General features: G+C 30.0%; 1 protein-coding gene across 2 annotated transcripts in view; it reads right to left on the bottom strand.

The window, feature by feature from the left end:
• EPHA3 (EPH receptor A3) overlaps nucleotides 1–21,124 on the bottom strand; it is a 323,316-nt gene that overhangs the window by 198,844 nt on the left and 103,348 nt on the right. The gene's annotated exons all lie outside the window — the stretch shown is intronic.

The following is a 21,124-nucleotide window of genomic DNA, read 5'->3' as shown; positions in this document are numbered from 1 at the left end:
CTTAAAGATGAACAATAAGCTCCCTGAAAATCATATCGTACCTGCTGTTAACATCTAGTAAGGTAAAAGTATGATAAACTTTTTTTAACTTTTAAAATATTTTTAAAATATGAATGTACAAAGGTTTAATGTTTCCTAATTAGGAATTTTAAGAAATATCTGAGAATAAAAAAAATATTTCTAAAGTGGCAAATGGGACATAAAATTTTTTTAACCAATATATTTTGCATCTGTATTTCACTTGAGGGTTTTCCTTTTTTAACACAAATAACCAAAAATATAAAATATTCTCTCTTCTGGAATTTAATCTAACATAAAATGTTTAAATTATGTACAAACCAGTCCTGGAATTTAACATTTCTCAAAGAATTCAATGAAACATTAATTATCATTGTTCTTGGCAAGCATATATGGAAATTTGGAAGTGGTTTGCAGTATGAAAAATATATAAAATCATGTTTATTCTGCAAATATTTTCTATTTTTTTTAAAAGAAATATTCTTATAACTATGACATGTTATTGCTCTATAATTTATTATAGATCTATAGAAGCTAAGACTCAAACTGTAATTCATAATTTTCTTTCTCTTAGGCTGTATGTGCTTTAATTCTTTTTATCCAAATATAGCTATAATGTTAATCAATTTGAATTTTTTACCCACATGCAACAATATTATGGAATAAAGTGAAACATTTCAATCGATTAACTTATTCTATGTAAGACTAATTAGCTAAAATTCAAATTGTTATTAAAATAAAATAGTATTTAGATATTTCTGTGAATTGTACTTGATATATATATATATATGTTTATAATCATTGAAAGAACATGGGCTCAGAAATCAGACTGAATTGTGTTTAAGTCAGAGTTGTGTCCTTTACTAATTATACTACCTTGGAGAAATTACTTAATGTCTTGAAATTATGGTTTTATCTCTATTAATTAGATTTATATAACCTACCTTCAGAGTTGAGATATTATTTAAAACATATCTAATACATAATATGCCCTCATAAATTTTAGTAGCCTTTCTCATATATCATTTTCAATGTTTATGTATGATAATTTGGCACAGAATTGCTACCATAATTGAAACATTTATCACTTTCTATACATTATTACATTTGTTTTCTTCTTTAAATAAATAATCATAATCTATTTGAGAGGTAGAAAAAATTCTAGAGAGAAATGTTTTCCCATAGGCTCTGATTTAGCAGGTTTTGTTTGTTTGTTTTTATCTTGGTTTATTTATTTATTTATTTGTTTATTATTCTTTTTTAGCACTAGAGATTCCAGTGTAAAAAAAAAAAGAAAACAAACAAGAAAATCCAATAATTTGACTAGAGTATGTACAGAACTTTGATGATTGAACTTCTGAAGACTTTCAAATTTTCAAGAGCAAAACTATTAGACATAATACTATATGTCTAACTGCTTAGACCTAAGGCTGAACTTTTTGTTTCACAGTCCCAGACAACTAATTCTACATCCAATGTTTCTAACAATTCTGTGAAAGACTGTTGTTAGTGTTTGCTAACTAACTCATGAGAAGGGCTGTAGAGCTTACTTAAATGAACATGACTAATCCTTATTGTTAAGTTTGCAGCTTTATAGAAAGTTATCACCAAGCATTCATTGAGAGAAATTTTACTACAATAGGGATCAGTTGAGGCTTCAAATAGAAGTGTTATTACAGATAAAATATTGAAAAAAAAAAACATATGGTAGGATTTTTAAACACAGAAGAAAGAGTTACTAGAACAAAGCCTGAGCAATAGGCAGTGGTGAGAGTTTTGGATCTTTTAAGGAAGTTCTGATGCAGTTAGTATTTCTAGTTCATTGAACTCAGATGGACCTCCAGTTTGATTCAAGTGTTAGGTCAGTACAAGATAGAGTAGGTATAAGAACAGAAGATAATTGAGACTACATTCTTAAAAGCCAGGCTGAGGAATTTGGTATACAATGGAAGACATCGCAGATTTAGGTAAAAATAGATACTAGAACAACACGTTAGGGAAACTAATCATGCAGTTCTTTTTAGGGTAGGTAAAGGTAGGGAGACACCAAAGACTAACAGTTTAGAAAAAATAAATAAATAAAATAAAGCACCCCAAATCAAAATTTAGTAATATTTTGGAGATACATATAAAGATTACTGAAATCCTAAAACAAGGTGGAAGATATGCAGATTGGCCAATAGACATGAAAATAGGAATCAACTGATAAAGGTGTGAGGATGCTTACGTCAACAAAGCTTCAATGGTTCTAAGCAAGGAATAAAGGAGAATAATGGGGAAAAGGGCTCAGAAGAACTGATTTATAGGGAGGATGCTGACTTTGGTTTTGGATAAAATCAATCGACTTTCTATAGTTTTAAAATAAAATTGAGCGTTCTTATTCAGGAATATAGTACTAGAAATGTGGAACTGCACTGTGGAAAGGCAGACTTTCTACAGTGAGTCTAGTGATCAATTGAGCACTTGCTTCAGAGACATCAGGAGAGATGTGAATTGAGGAAAATAAAACTAATTGGTTTGGAATCTGAAAGTCCCATGTTGTGAACACCAAGAACATTATTTTTATACAGTACTATGAGGAAAAAATAACCAGGGATTTTTTGATAAAAAATAAAAGTAGTAGATGTTTCAATTCATTAAGAAAATGATTAGATTTTCTTATCATTTAAGAATAAGGAAAGAAGATAAATAGAAGGTAACTTGCGAAGGTATACTGGGAAAGTAATTTTGTTTTTGTTTTAATTGGGGAAAAGTAGATATGTTCATTGCAGAGGGAAAAAGTGAAATGCATGAATTAAAGATACGTATCATAAACAACAAAGAGTTGACATAAATGAACTGAAAATTCCTTTAAGCATTTTTTTCCCAAGCGTCTTACATTAACGCTGTCTTCACTTTCTGTCTCTATGGGTGAATTCGTCCACTCTGGAGTTTTAATTACATCTGTTATTGATGAATTTCACAAATGATGTCTTTAGCAATGACATTTAGACTCAAATTTCAAGTTTGCTTAACAGTTATACTCGGATGTTTCACAATGACTGACTCCAAACCGTCCAAAACTGAACTGTCACCTTTTTTACAGCACTGTATTTTCCCCATATTTCCTATTTCTTTTATCAGAAAACTGGGGATACTTAACCTTTTCTCATCCTTAGGTGATCTATTTCCATGGATTTTGTGTCTTATGTACTTTTGGGGTTTGCTTCTTTCTCTTCAGTTTTATGAAACTGGTCCAGATAAGGCCATCACCATTTCTTGAATTGACAACTATGCTAGCATCCATTTTTATATCTCTAATTTTCTTCCCAACACAAACATCTATCTAGGTCAACTGTTTGTTTTAAGACATTCAAAGCTGATCTTCAACCTCACCTTCAAAGAAAAGCATCTTTGTAGTCACACACATCAATAAAATTAAAGTTTCTAGGATGATATATGACATACTGTATTACCTGCCCCCTGCCTATTTCTCAGATAACGTTTTCCATTCCTGCCTGCATGCCTCACAATTTATGTTTCAGCAATACCAAAATACTTGCCATCTTTGCTTACAAACTGTTTTTTCTTACCTTCAGAATTTTGTCATGATTTTACTTTATTTCCCATTTCTGTATCCTTTTCACTTTTTATGTGCCTAATTATCTCTTAATAATTCTTCCAATTCCATCTGAAGTTTATCGTGTTTTAGAATTATCCTCTGTCCCCTCAAGTTGGGCTGAGTCTTTTCCAGTTTCAGAGCATGGCGTCTATTAATCTCTGTTGCTTGAAATGATTTCCTTTACTTGATTTCTTCCTATTTTTTATCTTCTAAATTGAGAGCTGTTTGGAAATTATCACTGGGATTTATTTACTTTTGCAATTATCCTCAGTATCTAGAAAAGTACTGGCACAGAGTAAATGCTCAATAAATATTTACTGAGACCAAATCAGCAAACACCAACAGCCCTACATACTATATACTAATGCTTGTTCATACTTACTGAGTACATTACATTTATATCAGCTATATAAGCATCAGTATGAACTCCTAGTATTTTGATATTGTAAAGCAAGAAAACCCATTGTTCAAAGAACATTAAAGTAACATTACTTTCTGATTGTTTCAAAGGTAGTAAGAGGCAAAATGAATATATAATTAAAATGTTAGCAGTAAATTTTTGAAGAAGCCCAAAATGGTGCTAACTAAAATTCATATTAAACTTTCTTAGATGTTATTGAAATTTCTGTCAAAGAAAAGTATTTGAAATTACGTCCACAGTATGTGTCATAGAAAATGCAGAGTCGCAATTGTCATGCAGTATATTCATATATGAAATAATTAAACTGTCATAGCCCATGGAAATGATGGCAACTTCATTGTGTCCTTTGCAAACTCTTTGACAGAACCTAGTGGGAGAATAAAAGAATTTGGCAAGCGGGGGGCCAGATCTATTCAATAGTGGGTCAGGTTATAGACAGCTATGTCCTATGTCACATTAAATTGATGTGGGAGCCATTAAAATGTTATTTCATCTTCCAAATAAATAGCTTTAAACTTCACAGTTTCATGAGAAAATACAAAATTCCAACTTCATACCTATTCTTTCTAAAAATTAAATCATATAAAATAATTAGCTCATAAAAGTATTTAATGAGTTGTAAGAGTTTATTTTATACTTTACCGAGAGGATTTATTTAGCATTTTAAGTATCTAAAACACTATTTTCTCAATTGAATAATAAATTATAAACTTCAAAATTTTATAATTCTATTAGAAGTCTTTACTGCAGCTTTTAGCCCAATGTGATTTCTCAGCCACGTTAAAATCTTCAGAATAACATGATGTCAAATGCAGAAGATGGAATAACTATAAATATCTCTCATTATATGTGGAAGTTATGTCACTATCTCAGAGGGTTTCTCTTTGAAGTCAGTATTTCTCCAGTTTAAACTGAGCATACCAGTCATACAACATAGAAGAAAGTAAAGAGGAACTGAGATTCTAGCCTATTCTTTCAGTAAAAAAAAGACTTTCACAGTATCCAACTGTGGGTCTAATTTATTTTCCTGAGATCCCCCATTCTTGTATTTCTAAATGATCTTGTATACTGCAGAGTTTTAAGTGACCTCATTGTGCTCTTACTTTTACATCATTGACAAGGAATTAGAAAAGATGTCCTTGAACAATTTGACACATTCCCTGAAGACTTTTAACCTGAAGGAAAATCCATTTAACCAGCCAAGCCTAGCACTCAGATAACAGTAGCTGCCAGCTGGATGGCCAGTTTCATGATGTACACAGGCATTCATATCGACTCTTGATGATCCTGATACATCGGAGTTAATTCACACTTTAGAGAAGGTGTTATAGATTAATCTTATCCATTGCAGTAGGATTTTTCACAATTATGAAAGTCTACTAGATTTTTATATTTGTTCTGTCTCACCAGTACAATCATCAAAAAGCTTATATTTTTTCTTTCCTTTTCCATTTTATTATTTTTCAAGGTCAAAATAATGTTTTTTGGCAATGTACAAATATTATTTTTAGTATTTATAACATTAATTATTTATAAAATATAAAAAGTGGTTTTACAAGGTTTGATTATATATAGATTTGAAAATAGTATAATGGTAATTTTTAAGATATTAACAACGAAATGCTTTAAAAAAAGAATAAAGCACTGATATAAATCACCCTTTTTGAATCTGCTTAAAATATTGTTCAGATAATTATATATCTAGATAATTTAGAATGAATTAATATATTATAATAGCTTAATATTTACCTCCTAAAATAAGAACATAAAAGCTATACAAAGTTCTAACAACTCTTTTTTTTTTAAATAAGTGTGTACTAATTATTATTTAGATTGACATGATCTGTACTATTTATCTTTAAAAAACAACTAAATGAAAGTAAATCAAAACCATTACAGACGCTGATATTCTGGCTTGGTTATTCCTTTTTTTTTTTTAATGTTTCTTTAGAGTATCCAATCATGCTTACCCTTCCCGGAATTCTCTTTAATAATTCAAATACCCGGAATGACATCAAGTTATGGGAGTACAATTGTTCATCTGGAGTGTTAACTGCAATTGAACTTTGCCTAAAACAATCTATTCAACTTAATTTTCATAAGAAAAAGTGTCACTTTATTTTCAAAAACAAATGCTCTGCACAAAAGCCAGAATTTGAAAAAAATTAAAAAGCCAATACCTCTAACAAAATAATTCGATTGCATAGTATGTAGCTGGAAAAATGCTCACACCATATGATAGCCGCTAATGAAGTTGTATATGAGCATCACTATTACAAGTATTAGCATCATAGAGGCTAAAGTAATAGTTTAATATAAGAAACAAACAATTTGAAATACTTCTCTATTATTTTTTACTTCATTTCTTTTCTAATATTAATATTTGTGGAAACACTACTATACAAACTTTATAATCATTAAATTAACAACTTTGTAAATAAAAAGAAAATATAATATAAATATATTAGTTTCTAAAATTAATGAATAGTATAAAATATTTTTAAAGTTTTAATTGTCCTTTTACTGGAAAAAATAATTCAAGTATGTTGGATGTAGAAAAACATGGGATCCATGTGATATAATTAGCTCTTATCATTTTTTAAATGACTATTTAAACTTTAAAATATTAGCATATACAGGATTATCTGATTAAAGTTTCACACGTAAGCAAAGTCAACATAAAATATAAAAAAGTTATTAACTTTCCTTCAGATTTCCTAAGAATAAACATTCCTGGAAATCTAATTCTATTAGTGACTTAAAAATCATTTCAATTTGGTTAAAATCTCTCATTATAAGGCAATTTCCTGGAATATTTTTTATAATTAAACTTATATATTGATAATGTATCATAAAATCAATTTTTCAAAAAATGTAAAATAAGATTTGAAGGCAATATTTTAATATTTACAAGCATTAATAAAAGTAGTATAGAAGAAAATATTAAAGGCAGAGACTTTATTTTTTTCTGAAGAATTTTTCTACTCTATTAAATAAAATGAATAAGAAGTTATGAAAGCACAAGTACTGAGATAAATAAACCCAGGGAGTGAGATTATGTTTATCTCCAAATACTTAGAGAACTCCACTCCATCTAAATGTTTTGATTAATTATAAACTGTAGAAAATAATAATTATAAAAGAAATGCTAAAACATTATACTGCTATGCATAATTTTCATGGTTTTCACAGTGATCTTTGCAGTAACTCCTAGGTTATTTTATTTGAATCATTTATATCACTATATGTCTCCTAACAAATGGTTACTATTATTTTGAACAGAAATTGTTTATGGATTTTAACCTGTAGCGGGAATGGTTGTCTCAATAGAATCACCAGCTCATATTGAAGCATTTGTAGCAATTAGATAAATACATTATTACTCTTTAGACTTTGAGTTGAATTCCCAACTCTGCCAACTATGCATTTCCTTTCACATCCTCATTGATTGGAAAGCACCTTAAAAGAATCCACCTAGGTTTGAAATCAGCTTTTTATTGCACTAAAGGACAACCTAATCTTGTTTTCCGAAACAGTGAAGCATAATTTTATTTACCACTACATCAACACAAGTCTCAGATTTATAATTGAGCTTGATGTTCCCTTTAGTCTATCCTTATGGGGAAAAATTAATTATTCAATAATTAGAGTAAATATTTGTTTTTTTGAGGTATATTTTCTCTTATACTTTTGCTTGGAAAAACCCAACCTCATAATAAAATATATTATGATATTTTTATTTACTTGTGTTGCAAAACATAATGAACTATTTAAATGAGAAAAAAGGATATACATTACATTCTTTTAAAACCATGTAGCAAGTATTAAAAAGGAATTGATAAACCATCTAGGTTATTTTATTTTTGAAGTAGAGGAAATAATAGTATTTGGCAAAGAGGGCTGTTATGAGGACTAAATGTCTCATATATATGAACAATGTTTGGATCAAAATAAGAACTCACTAAATATTAGGTATTAGTAGTGGTGGTAGTATTAATTAGCTGGCAGTAGTAATTGTAGCAGAGGTAGAAATAACTGAGGTGTTATAGGTGTTGTTGGTGGATCAGATAGAAGTAATTATGATAGGACTGCTAAAATATTTGAAAGTCATCACCACCATAGTAAATTTTAGCTGAATGCATTGGGTCAGGGACAAGTGCCAATCAATTTTCAATTACCTAACATGTAGCTACAGGAGGTTAAGAATAATTGGCTAATTCACTAATTAATATGTGGTATGAAAATTTCTTCTAGAAAAACATGGAGGTAATTGGGTTTTGAGTAATATAGCTTTTTCCTTACTTTTTCTGAGGAAAAATAGAAAGAAATCAAGAAGAAACATTAAAAATTACATTGTTATCCAATGGCCGTTTTTGTTTGTTTTGTTTTTAATGTTTAGACTAGATATTTCACTGCTTCAAATTAATATAATGATGATGCCATAGCTAGGAAGCTACAAAGATATACGTATGTGAAGTGTGTTCTTCTGGAAAATAAGATTTTTAAAAAGGAAAAAATGAGGTATATTTTTGTAAAATATAAAAATCAAATTTTTGTTTGATTTTGTTTAGTATCCATATGTTCAGTTTTCAAGAAGCACTATGTTGCTTTAGTCATTTCTGAATTTAGCATTTTAATTTTAATGGTTTGTTCTCAAAACTTGCTCTATAATGATTATTGAAACTCTCTAATAAGCTTGTCAATTTTTATAACTTAAATCAGTACTGCTTTGTGTTATTTTTATTGACAACCAATTGTCAGTAATCTATTGCTTTATCGTTATTTTTTACCATTTAGTCAGACAGGCACATAATCATAATCTTAAATAGATGAAATATCAATGGTCTTAGCTCTTTATTTCATTCTGAATTTAAACAAAAATATCTCATAAATGAGCATGTTTCATTGCATAATTAGAAAACGTAATACACAATATATTTATTTTGTGGTAGATGTGAAAACACCTAGGTACTTTACAAATCGGGTAGATACATAGAAGGGAAAACACTCTTTATTATACATGGTATAAAATATAATTTTTGTATTCAATAGTGCATTTCACTCTCTCAAAAAATAAGAATATATTTCATTTCCAGTACACATGAATAACAATATATATTGTATAACAGTTAGTGTACGTACTTTGAAATACCAGTAATTGTGTTTTTTTCCTAGAAATCTTAATTTCATTAATTATGCATTCTCCCAATAAAAGCCAATGAAGCAAGCATTATAGTTACTGGAAGTCATACAGAAAACTGCTCAGGAAGTTGTTTTACACACACACACACACACACACACACACGCACGCAAAACCCAGAAAATTACATCCTGACATCAAATCACTGTGTCTATACAGAGATTCTCTACTAATGCCATACAAATATATTATTTCAACCATCTGACCTGCTTTCATCCCAGAATTAGAATCTCGACAAGAGCAACCCCTGCTTTGGCCCCACTGGGGTTAGATGCCAAACTCTTGACCCTTCCTCTTGAATGTGCTCAGTTGTCAGTTTTGCCTACTGCAGCTGTTGGATATTCCAGAGGATCAGATGGCCAGAATAGGTCTGGAATAGACCTATTAGCATCTCAATACAGCCACTCAGTCCCCTTTATTACCAATTCACTCAAATTAATTAATTTTTAATTTTGCACTACCTCAGCTATTATAAATCAAGTCAGCCAGAGAGACAAAAAAAGCACACTGAAACATGAAACTGTCTGTGGTTTAAGTCAAAGAGGCTCAACCTACACAATATGTCACTTTGAAGATCAGAAAAAAGGCAAATTATCCGGTGCAGAGATTATTGAAAAATATTTTGTTGATGAATTATGCTCCTTTCAAAAGGTCACCAAAGAGAGGAGGAGTGGTGATAAATGTCTGTAATATATTTAGATCCTTAAACACAAGTTACAGATTCAGAAAGACTAGTTGACTAAAAAAAAAAAAAGCTTCTATGCGTTCTCATTTACTTTATTTGAACCTAACATTTTATTGTAGTGTTAAAATATATACTGTACAAATAATGACATTCAGTTTTAAAATTGATAACACCCATAACTATATTTTTTAAATGTAAGATTTATTATTATTATTTATTACTAATACTATTATTACTGTTATTGTTATTATTTTGTTGGCTTATGCTATTTCCTTAAAGCACAGAAATGGTTTGGATTGGAGAATCATCTAAATTATAAAACTAGTATTTTGGAATGCAGAAAGCAATGAAATCATTGGAAAAATATCCCTCTGTGCTCTTTTATCTTCAATTTACTTGAATTGGTCTCAGGAATAAAACTTACAGAAAGAAAGCATTTACTTTAAACAGTACAATCCTCTTTGAGTGAGCACTGATCGCTTTGATATTCCATAGTCAATGTACACAGTTATAGATATAGCACATGGGGCTTTCTTTTTAACTTTGAGCTGCAAAGTATAGAAAGACCAAAGATTAAAGGTGTTCAGTCACTCCAATATACTGTGTAACTTCTTACGTCATATTCCTGAGCAAGGAAATGGGGCCAAATTTAAGATGTGTTTATACCTTGCTGGGTAGGATTTTTTTTTTAACCTAATATAAACCTAGCTATTGGAAACAGAATACAATTGGTTTCTGTTTCTGAGAAAAATAAAGGGTAGATTCATGACTACCAAATAACTCCTAGAAAGTTTTCTTTCCGTCTCAAATATAATCAAGTTCATGGTGTAGTTTATTACAAATATTTATAAAGTAGTTTAATTTTAAATATTTGCAACTATTTTACAAATACTTGGCATTTAAAATCATTGAAGTAATTTGTTGAGGTTAACAGTGAAGTAAAGGAAGAAAGATCAACTTCATTTTTTTTTTTTTTTAAGCCACCATTTCACAAATTTTTCTGGGCAACACTGCTTCTCAAAACCCTATATTGGTTATTGATAAATTGACATTAATGACACCTATCTACATTTAAACAAACAGTAAAATGAAATACTTCCTTAAACTGAAGGTTTTTAAACTCAAGAATGGATTTCTTCTGTTAAAACTGTGGTTATAAAAGAATAGTTTCATGATTAGGGACTTGCTTAATAGTGGTTCTGACTAAAGACAGAAGATGCCAAATATAATATTGAGATCTTTAGAAGTAAATGCAATTATCACATTCAAGACTGGGTTCACATACCACAGCAATATCTTAGGCTAGTAGCATAATAAAAATTTTTTCTTAATTTCCTAATTTTCTATTGTTTTTATTGAGATTGATATGCAAATTATTCATGTTGGTTCTTTGGCAGAAAATGTTAAACCAACTGCCAAATTGAATAGAAACTGGCCTTACATTTCCATCTGACTACCCCATTGGTTTAATCATCTCTTAAAAAAATATTCTTTTCTTCTTAAACGTAAGATACCAAATATATTAAAGAACAGAAAGTAACAGTTATTTTAAGAATATGCTGAATATTGTCATTGCTGTTCTCTCAGGTATCTCAGAAAGAAAAATCTTGCCTTGATTCCTTCACATTATATTCTGAGAGTTAATTGATCTCTTCTACTAATGAAGGAATTTTAAGTATTAAACTAAATTATTTTTATTCTAACATACTTTTACAAACTACAAACTCGTCATGATTTAACATAACATGTCAAATTTAATGTGTGCAAATACTAACCATCCACAACCAACTAAATTTTCATACAAGTCCACTGTAATCATACACAGAAAAGCCTAAAAAATATAAACTAAAAATAACATAGGTGACAATTATGGATATCACTTTATTTTTGTTGAAAATAAGTTTATAGAATTAAATTAGTCATAATTTTTGGTTTACGAAAACTTTTTTTAATTGGCTCAGTTATGGCCATCATTTATGTATTTGTTTGCTTATTTGTTTATTGATTTATCCATTCATTTATTTATTCACTCATTCATTTATTTGTTTGATATATAGTGCTGTAATAAGTATCTGTAAATCAATCAACTTGTATAGAGCATAAAGAATTGAGGACTTTTTGGACTTTACTAAATGGATTCCTTGGGAGCCATAATAATAATGTGAACTGGTACATAATGGGAACACCCAAAACCACAGAAACATCAGCAACGACTGTGTGGATAAGCCCATAACTGCAGGAGCCCCTGACTGCAGGAGCCCCCGACTACAGGAGCCAATAAGCATAAGGATCCTACCTTGTAAGGACCATGTAAACTGAACATAGCAGACAGATGATGCTCAAGCCTAACCCCGTAGCATCACAAATGGTTAAGATGAGAGCCGGAAGACTCCAACCTTCTGCCTGTCATAGCAAGGGCAAGAATTGTCAATAATATTAAGAAGTGGCTTGGACTGAGGCAAAACTATCCATGGAGCCAGTCAACAGAGTTCACTTGGGAGATGCTAAAGACTGTCATCATTCCCCTCCGTCATGTAAGACTTTGTACCTCCTCACCCCCGAACCCCATGTTGTGAGTTAATCTGCTTGGGTACCTGATTGATTTTACCTGAGAAGGTTCCACCCAATAAATCTAGCTTTGTGGAAAGACACAAACCCATCTAAGGTGTTACTTCGGTAGCCTCTTTCTTTGCTTACGATGCATCTAGAATAGGAACTTGATAATCACTACACATATCTAACTATATTATTTCCCTTGTTTCATTCCCGTGTCTCTCCATTTCAGGTAATCAGTATTCAGAATATAGCAAGGTTCCAAAAAAAAAAATAAAACTTTATTTAGTATTCTGAATTGCATTTTCACCATGATCTTGCTTTTTATTTTTTAATATGCATATTTACGTAGTTTAATTCCATAAATATTTTTAATACTTTTTAAAAATTTAGTTCTCTTTAACTTTATAAAAAGGATTTCATGGCAGATGCAACTTTAAGGACTTATTTGTCCCTTAATATTATACTTCTAACATTCAGCATTCATTTTCATATAATTATTTTCATTAATTTTGATTAATGTATAACATTCCAATTTGCAAATGTACTATAAATCATTCATCCATTTTCTGTTTAATGATATTTAGATTATTTCCAGGTTTTATACAGTTTCAACAGTGCTCCATGAAAATATATCTTGATGAACATAAACAAGTGTTTATCTTGTCTATAAATCTAGGAGAATGGCTTAGTTTATTTCAGATGATAACATTAAACTATTTCCCAAAGTGGTTAGAACATTTAAATTCCCACAAGTTATATTAAATTTTGACTAGAAGTTATGAAACCACGTCTTCTTCAAAACTTGAAATATAAGAATTTAATATATACATATATTTATATTTCAAATGAAGTAGTTGAAAATGTAATCTATTGCTGTTTTTATTTGCATTTCTGATCATTAATAATATCGAACATTCTTCCTATGATTATTGAACATATTCATTGGGGAAATGTCAGCATATGACTTTTGCTCATTTTTATTTTCATTATTTATTAATACATAGAAATTCTTTACATAGTACTAATACATATATTTTTAGTTATGTGTGTTGAGAATAATTTCTCTGAAAATTGTTTCACTTTCTTAAAAAATATTTTGATAAAATGATTTCTTAATTTTAAAATAAATAAAAATTTAGCATTAAGAATTTAGCAAGGTTCCAAAAAAAAAAAACTTTATGAAATATATTCAAGAAGTTTTAATAAATGTATAGCTATCCCATGTTCATGGATAATAATAATATATTGAAAAGATATCACTTTTTTCTAAATTAATCTACAGATTTAGATTACAATAAAAATCTCAACAGGAATTTTCATGGCATTTAATAAGGTGACTTTTAAATGTGTATAAAAGAACAAAGGGCTAGAATTATTAATAATATTAAGGGAAGGAATGAGATACCTGCCTTTTCAGATATCAAGACTTATCATATAATGATAGTAATTAAGAAACTGAAGTATTGACACAGGGGTAAATTTATTTACGTAAAATATATTTGATTTTAGGCTTAAATTTCTGTATTGCCATGCCACTAAAAGTTGTTTTGTTTTGTCACTTTAAGTGTCGAAATATTGCTCAAGGAGGGAATGCCTTTTTCATTAATAGTTTTCTATTCTACAAAGGAGAGTAAAAAGAGCATTTATCTTGAAAACAACATTGCTGAAGCCCATCCAAACACTACTCAAGTATACTACTAAAATTCACCTCTAGAAGCAAATAATCATCTCTATTACCAGGGAAAGATTGGTCCATATATGTCAAATCATAACCAAACAACATTACTTAATCTAGTTATAAAGTTGACAGAAAATACACAATGAAATATAAATAAAACTCATTAATTAATTAAATATAAATAAAACACAGACTGAATTGTGATTCATTACTGTATAGTTTACATAATTCTTTTTCCTACATGTTATTGTAGAGTTTTACAAGATTTTATTGATTAAACTACACGAATATAGCTGTCACATGTAAAATTAACAACATCAAAATTTAATGTAAGCTCCAGTATAAATCAATTTTTTTTTTCCTGCTAATAGTAAGACTTTATAGAATTACTTCATTGGTGTTATTTTTTATTCCGTTTATATAGTATCATTAGTACTCTATAAAATTATATTTAAATTGATCTTTCATTTTATAGCAATTCAAAATGGCATTTTATTTATTTATTTATTTATTTTGTTTCGGGCATAATTTGTTAAATTCTTACCCCATACTTTTGCCTTTGGTTTATCTGAGAAGTGAAACTTAAATTATAACTATTGAGTGTTACCACTGAGATTTGTGCCATCTTGTCAGAGGCTTCCTTTCACTCTTCTACCTTCCAACTAAACACCACCACAATTGCAAGTCCCCAAATGTCATACTTTTTCTTCCTGTACAAATGATTAGAAAATAGAAAAATCCCTATCATTTTAATTATGACAACAATAATTTATTTAGTTTATGAGCATCTCATATAGGCTTCGTTCTCTGGAAAAGACCAAGTGATAACTTCATGAGCTAGGACAAAAACAGATATGACTCACTAAAAAGAAAATAAAGTAAAACATAAATTCTTCTAATTGACTATGTTTTAAAAATGGTAAATCATCATCATAGAAGACAAAAAATGTCACCTATTACAGTTTCTCCATAAGAATATATGTATAAAAACAAAAATGTTCTCACTAATAAAGTTTTAAAGATTAACAAGACATTGAAATCCTGTCACAAATGAGCAACTATTTTTTTCATGCTCCTCTATTTTAACCCGTAAATCATTCATCGTATTGAAAGCCACACTAGGCTACATGAGTAGCTAACTCCATGGCCTGCTGATTCTGTAGGTACCTCCTGAGGAACAGCAGGACTGGGAATCATTTCTTTCAAGATTCCCTCTACCAGGGAATCTCTCTGGAGCAGAGATGGGTAGTTCACATTCCAGCTATGATTTGAAATAAATATGCATTACAAAAGCAGTCCAAATGACACTATATTGTCTTCTGCTTTATGACATATCTATGTTATATCTATCTCATATACAACTTCAGATGGAAAGGTAGGCACCTGGTATACTGCTTCAATGATACGAGCATCTCTTTTGAATATTAGTGAAAAAAAGAAATGAACTAGAGGATCTAAAAATAAATAAATAATTATTCTTATTGTTCCCACTTTAAGCAGCATTAAACAATCTTAACATCTTTGCATGATGGAAAATATAACTGAAAGTCTGAGAGAGAAAAATTCACTTTAGTTAACTTTTTGCCTTTTCCAGCTGGCAAACTCTAAAATACATTTATTTATCTTCGTTATGCCTTTCACTGTTTTGCTCAGAGACAAGTAGCACTCACGCTCTAGTGTCCAGTTAGAAACAGTACAACTCTGAGGAACCAGTATAATTTTCACTCTGCCCTTGTAGTTTTCAAACCAACAGCAATCCGGCACATGAGAAAAAATAACAGCTGGTGCAAAGTTCTTAGGGTCTGGCCCAGCAGGGGAAGTAGAAGCAAAAAGTCATGTCAACAACAATAACAATGAAAACATTTTTAAATCTTTGATCTTATAAATAGTCTCAGTACCAAAGGCAAGGCCTGCTGTTCATGACTTAACAACAGGGCAAAAAGAGCAGACAACCTCATTTATACATCTAGTTCAACGGTAAAGACAGAAAAGTGGGGAAGATAAAGTAGGTCTTTGCGGAAGCATCGCAGATAAGTTGAAAGCAGTATTATTGCATCTATTACATTAAAAAATGCTACCAATAAATTAGGTCTTCCACTTTTTTATTTTAATATTTTCTAAATAGTTTATCTTTAGATATGATAGTAAGTAAGTAAGAAGTAAGAGTAAATAAACAATACATGACAAATACCCAAAATGAAAGTTATTCTGCTCTTAAATCCTAAACTTTTGTTATTTTAGGTGTCATTATATTTATGTAAGGTAAATATGTAGACATGGAAAGTCTACGTATTTTATGTTGAGATAAATTACTAAACTTTATTAGAATCTAAACTTGACCACTTTTGGATATAAAATAGGAGTTCATTTTCCCACACCCTGAAAAGGTAAGTTTCCTTATAAATATTGAATTCAGGTACAGGGATAAAAGGGAACTGACAGCTATGATTCAGTAAAATTGAAAGTTTATTCTGTGTACTAATTGTCTATATTTGATACTAAAAATGACCTGAATAAATGATAGGCAAATAGCTAAGTCTCTTCTAGCCTAGAATGTAGGATTTAAGAAAAAAAAAAAACATTGATTTTGAGTTTTTGTTTAAAATTAATTACAGAGCACTTCAATTTTTTTCTTGGCTACTTGCATATTCTCAAGTTTGAAGAAACCAATTTGTGTAACACTGTAATATTAATTGTCTTCCATTATTTAATCTGGCATACAATTGAGAAATTACTTCTGTGCCTAAATTACATTATTAAAAATGTTATTTTTCCCCGCCAGTACTTAAAATTTCCTATTAACCTAAATGTTAAACATACCTCCAAAAGAAGATGTACTTGTATATTTTACATTAAATTTATCCATGTCAAGACACCTTTCTTTCTCTTAAAATTATTTGGAAATTCAGACACCCTTCTGTTTCCAACATAAATTTGTATTTCAAGCCTTTTACCAGTCTGGCCTGCCCCACCTAATCTGGCTCATTTGCCTCAACACACTTATCAGACTACCTGCTATCTCCACATTTGCCAGCCTGATCTCCAGATTCTCCCAGCAGCAAAGCTTTCTCAGATCTATCATCCTGGACAGAAATGGGTCTTTCTTGCTCAACCACTAGATTGTTGCTTTCCATTTAAAAAAACATGTACATTCAAATTAAACAGTTTAAAGGAAGTTGTTTTATAAGCAGTAGCTATGTATCATTTTAGTCTCTAAAGTCTTACTACACTGTGTTCCACAGACCAGCATTGTCCATATCATCTGAAAGCTTGTGAGAAATGTAGAATCTCAGGTACCACTCAAGACCTTCTGACTCAGAATCTGCATTTTTTTAACAAGATCTTCAGGTAATCTATATGCACAGTAACATTTGAAACACATTATTCTATACTGCCCAAAATGCAAATAAATAACAATAAAATAACGACATAAACAAGCAAACAACTAGTAGCTTACAAGTGAGGAAGGAAGGGAGAGAAAGGGAAAAGTAAATGCCAATTAACTGTATTCTTTCTAAGTTATATGTTAATACAAAATACCTAGGTTGTGTTCATTTTCACTCAGTAAAATATTAGCTTCAATGTTACACCCTTCATGAAACTTTTCTTGTCTCCATAGACTCTTTTAATCCGGTGCTGCTGCTAACTAGCTGGGTGACCTTGGTGATATAAGTAATTGTTCTGGATCTTCACGTCTTTATTGGTAATATAATGCAGTTGGCCTAGATCTATGAATTTCTAACTTTTATTGCTCACAGATACCCTAAAATCATCTTTTAAAATTTGTATACTGACTCATATATTTTAAGTTGACATTTAAAATGTTTCTTCTTGAGTGTAATAATTAGAAATGATGTAATTTCCAGCATATTGTAAATATTGACATTTTAAAATAAAGTCGTTATACCACTCTTAAATGTACCCATTGGAATCTAAATACCATAGTGGTTTGATATCCACTATCATGTAAAAGTAAATTATCATATCTTCTCTAATGGTCTGGATTTTTATATTATTTCCTTTTCTCTTTGAGTTCGTCTTTTCAATCAACTCCCCCATAAATATTATGTTAAGGCAATATATTTTTATGCTTGAAATCTTATATTGATCAATCTATATATATTGCTACAATAAAATATTGAAATTAACAATTTCTTTCTTTTAATTATGATAATCTAAGGCTGCAAATTATTTTTCTAAATTTTCTTATTATAATTATTAATAAAGAAATAATAAAAATACACAGATATACATTTAAAAACAATCTGAATAAAAAGTAAAATTTTGTTAAAAATTCATGTCTTACTGAGACAAAATAGATGATTTTATTTTTTTTCAATTAGGATGGATATTACTTCTCATTATGCTTTCAGAATCAATTCATTTTATATTTTTTTATTGTTCTAGATAAACAATTATGTTTACATAAATTATGTTTACATAAATAAGTAGATAGAAATGGAAATAGTTTTCTTATACCAGTGTGACTTAATTCTTTGAACTTGAATTTTATGTAAAATACCATAGTAATTTATTGTTAAAATTACTTTTACTACTTTATCAATGGACAATTTTTTGGTTTTTCTTCAATTTTAATGAAAACAAAGAACTGAAAACCACTTGACTTGAAATAGAATTTGATACCCATTCATATTCTCAACACCCAGTTTTCATTCCTATTTAAAACATATCCAAAGAACAACACACTTTAATATTTCAGAAGGGTGAGAGACATGCTTTCCTTTAGGAAAGAAGGAAAAGAACGATTGTGAAAAGGGAAGTGAGAAAAGAGAACTAGCTTGAGAGTTTGGACTTAAGCAGTCTAATTCTTACACAAGTCAACACCAGTACATATGAAAGTCAAGGATCTGAAAACTAACTTCCTTAATGCTGTAAATTTCCATGTAAGTCTGAGACATTCTCAATGACCCTTCAGTTTTCATGTACCTCAGTTAGAATACTTTCTTGTGTATGTTTATAGGTTACTCAGGTGTTGCATCCTACATAACGCTTTGCAAAATGCCTTGAATTTAATAGTCAAGCATATGTATATATAAAGTTCATAATTACTAAAGTCAAATTTATGTCATACGATAGTATATCTAATTGTATTATACACAAACGTTTTCTTTAAATGAACATTGCATTGTTATTATGCTTTTCAATGTTTTTTTTCCCCCAAATATGCTGAATGAAAAAAGCACTATACATAGTATGATGAGCTTGTGTATATACTCTATTTATTAAGCCTGCATGTGAACACCAGGAAATTAATCCATTATAACCGTATAGGCAGGCTTTCCCATTTACATTTCCTATATTTTTTTTCCAAGGGATACTACATCTCAGTCAAGTTTTCATCTTTAATATTCTCTTTTCACTTTTAGACCTTTATGCACCATTTAACTATATGTTACCATTATACACACTCTCTGCGAATATAAACCAATGGATGAAATTGTTTTCAGTAGAAACTTGTTTTAAAATTTAAAAGTGAATCTAAGTAGGCATTTTATCAGGGGACCATGTGTCTAACAGAGCAGTCATTTCTAACTAAGGATATGAAAGTCAAAGTTACAGCAAATCTACTTTGCAATGTTACCACACATGCCAAACATAATATTGAACTACCAACAAAATGACTGTGGTATGCACAATACACTATAATTAACCTTGTAAATTCACTGTACTTACGGCCCTAACATGTATATACTTCGGTGAAAGGAATCAAAGTGCTGAAAGCAAATGTGAAATTTGTTAAATTAATTTTTGGAAGCTTAAATCATTGACTTTTCCAGTTTAAACAACCTAATAGAAGACTTAGTCATTCTTGGACATGAGACATTACAAATAAACTGCCGAAAATAATAGCCATCATTTTCTGGGATATCTTGACTCTGAATTATTATAGTAAAATTTCCTGAAGTGTTTAAATGAATAAAGTAGTAGTACTCAGCCTCTTGAAATCACAAGTAAAGCTATGAATCAATCACCCCTCTAGTACCTGAGTACACACAATAAATAGGACTCACAAGTTGTTCATGGAAGGGTCCAGGGCACTGGAAGAATTTTGCTTCAGTTCCAGGATTTAAATTTATATCATAACTTATGAGATATTTTCCTTAACATACCGACTTAAATACTCTATCCTCAGTGATGCATAAGTTCCTTACTTCAATTTAATATTCAATATACAGGAAATAAATTATGACTGATGAATGAGGAATCAGAGACCTGGAAGTGATCCCTTGGGTTTATTTCCTCAAAACCTAAACGAGACTGCAATATCTAAATAAAACTACCTCCAAAGTCTAAGGCCAATTTTCAGAATTTCCAAAAGAGAAGCTATTACCTGTTTTCAAAGGCAATTTGAAATAATTCACTTAAAAATGATGTAGCACCTAGTAGCCACAACTAGGATCTCAAAGTGAGAACTTCTGTCTTTACACACGCACACGTGCGCGCGCACACACACACACACACACACACACAAGAGGAAGAAATAAAAACACAATAATTTAAGAGTATTGCATATATGAATACACATACTATTCATGACAGCTACCAATGACATATTTGACTGAACATTTACAAATAAAATTGAAGGACTCCTGAGTATCAGGTATTTACTAATTTTTCTCTTTTGACCATTTTAAACCAAATTTATTGTGTGATATGTCTGTACTCTCTGTCACTCTTTTACCTTACAAACTATCTTCTGTTTTCCTACATATCTATATACACATTGCCATACCTATTTCTGCATCTTCCTCTCATAGTCAAAATCTTATACACTAGAATGAATCTGAAGGATTTAAATGTGATTAAGTCTCAATAATCTTGCTTGAGTTTCAAACATCACGACATTTGCAAAGTAGCTAATTATTTGGCCCTAGGTAAAAACTGGTTTTCTACATGATAAAGAAAAAATTACTGTCACGATGAGGTAATTAAAAAAAAAAAAT

This window comes from Pteropus alecto, unplaced genomic scaffold (genome assembly GCF_000325575.1).
Source record: "Pteropus alecto unplaced genomic scaffold, ASM32557v1 scaffold239, whole genome shotgun sequence".
In the NCBI taxonomy this organism is placed as follows: Eukaryota; Metazoa; Chordata; class Mammalia; order Chiroptera; family Pteropodidae; genus Pteropus; species Pteropus alecto.
Note: the sequence above shows the minus strand (reverse complement) of the source record. Positions and strands in the feature narration are given on the sequence as shown.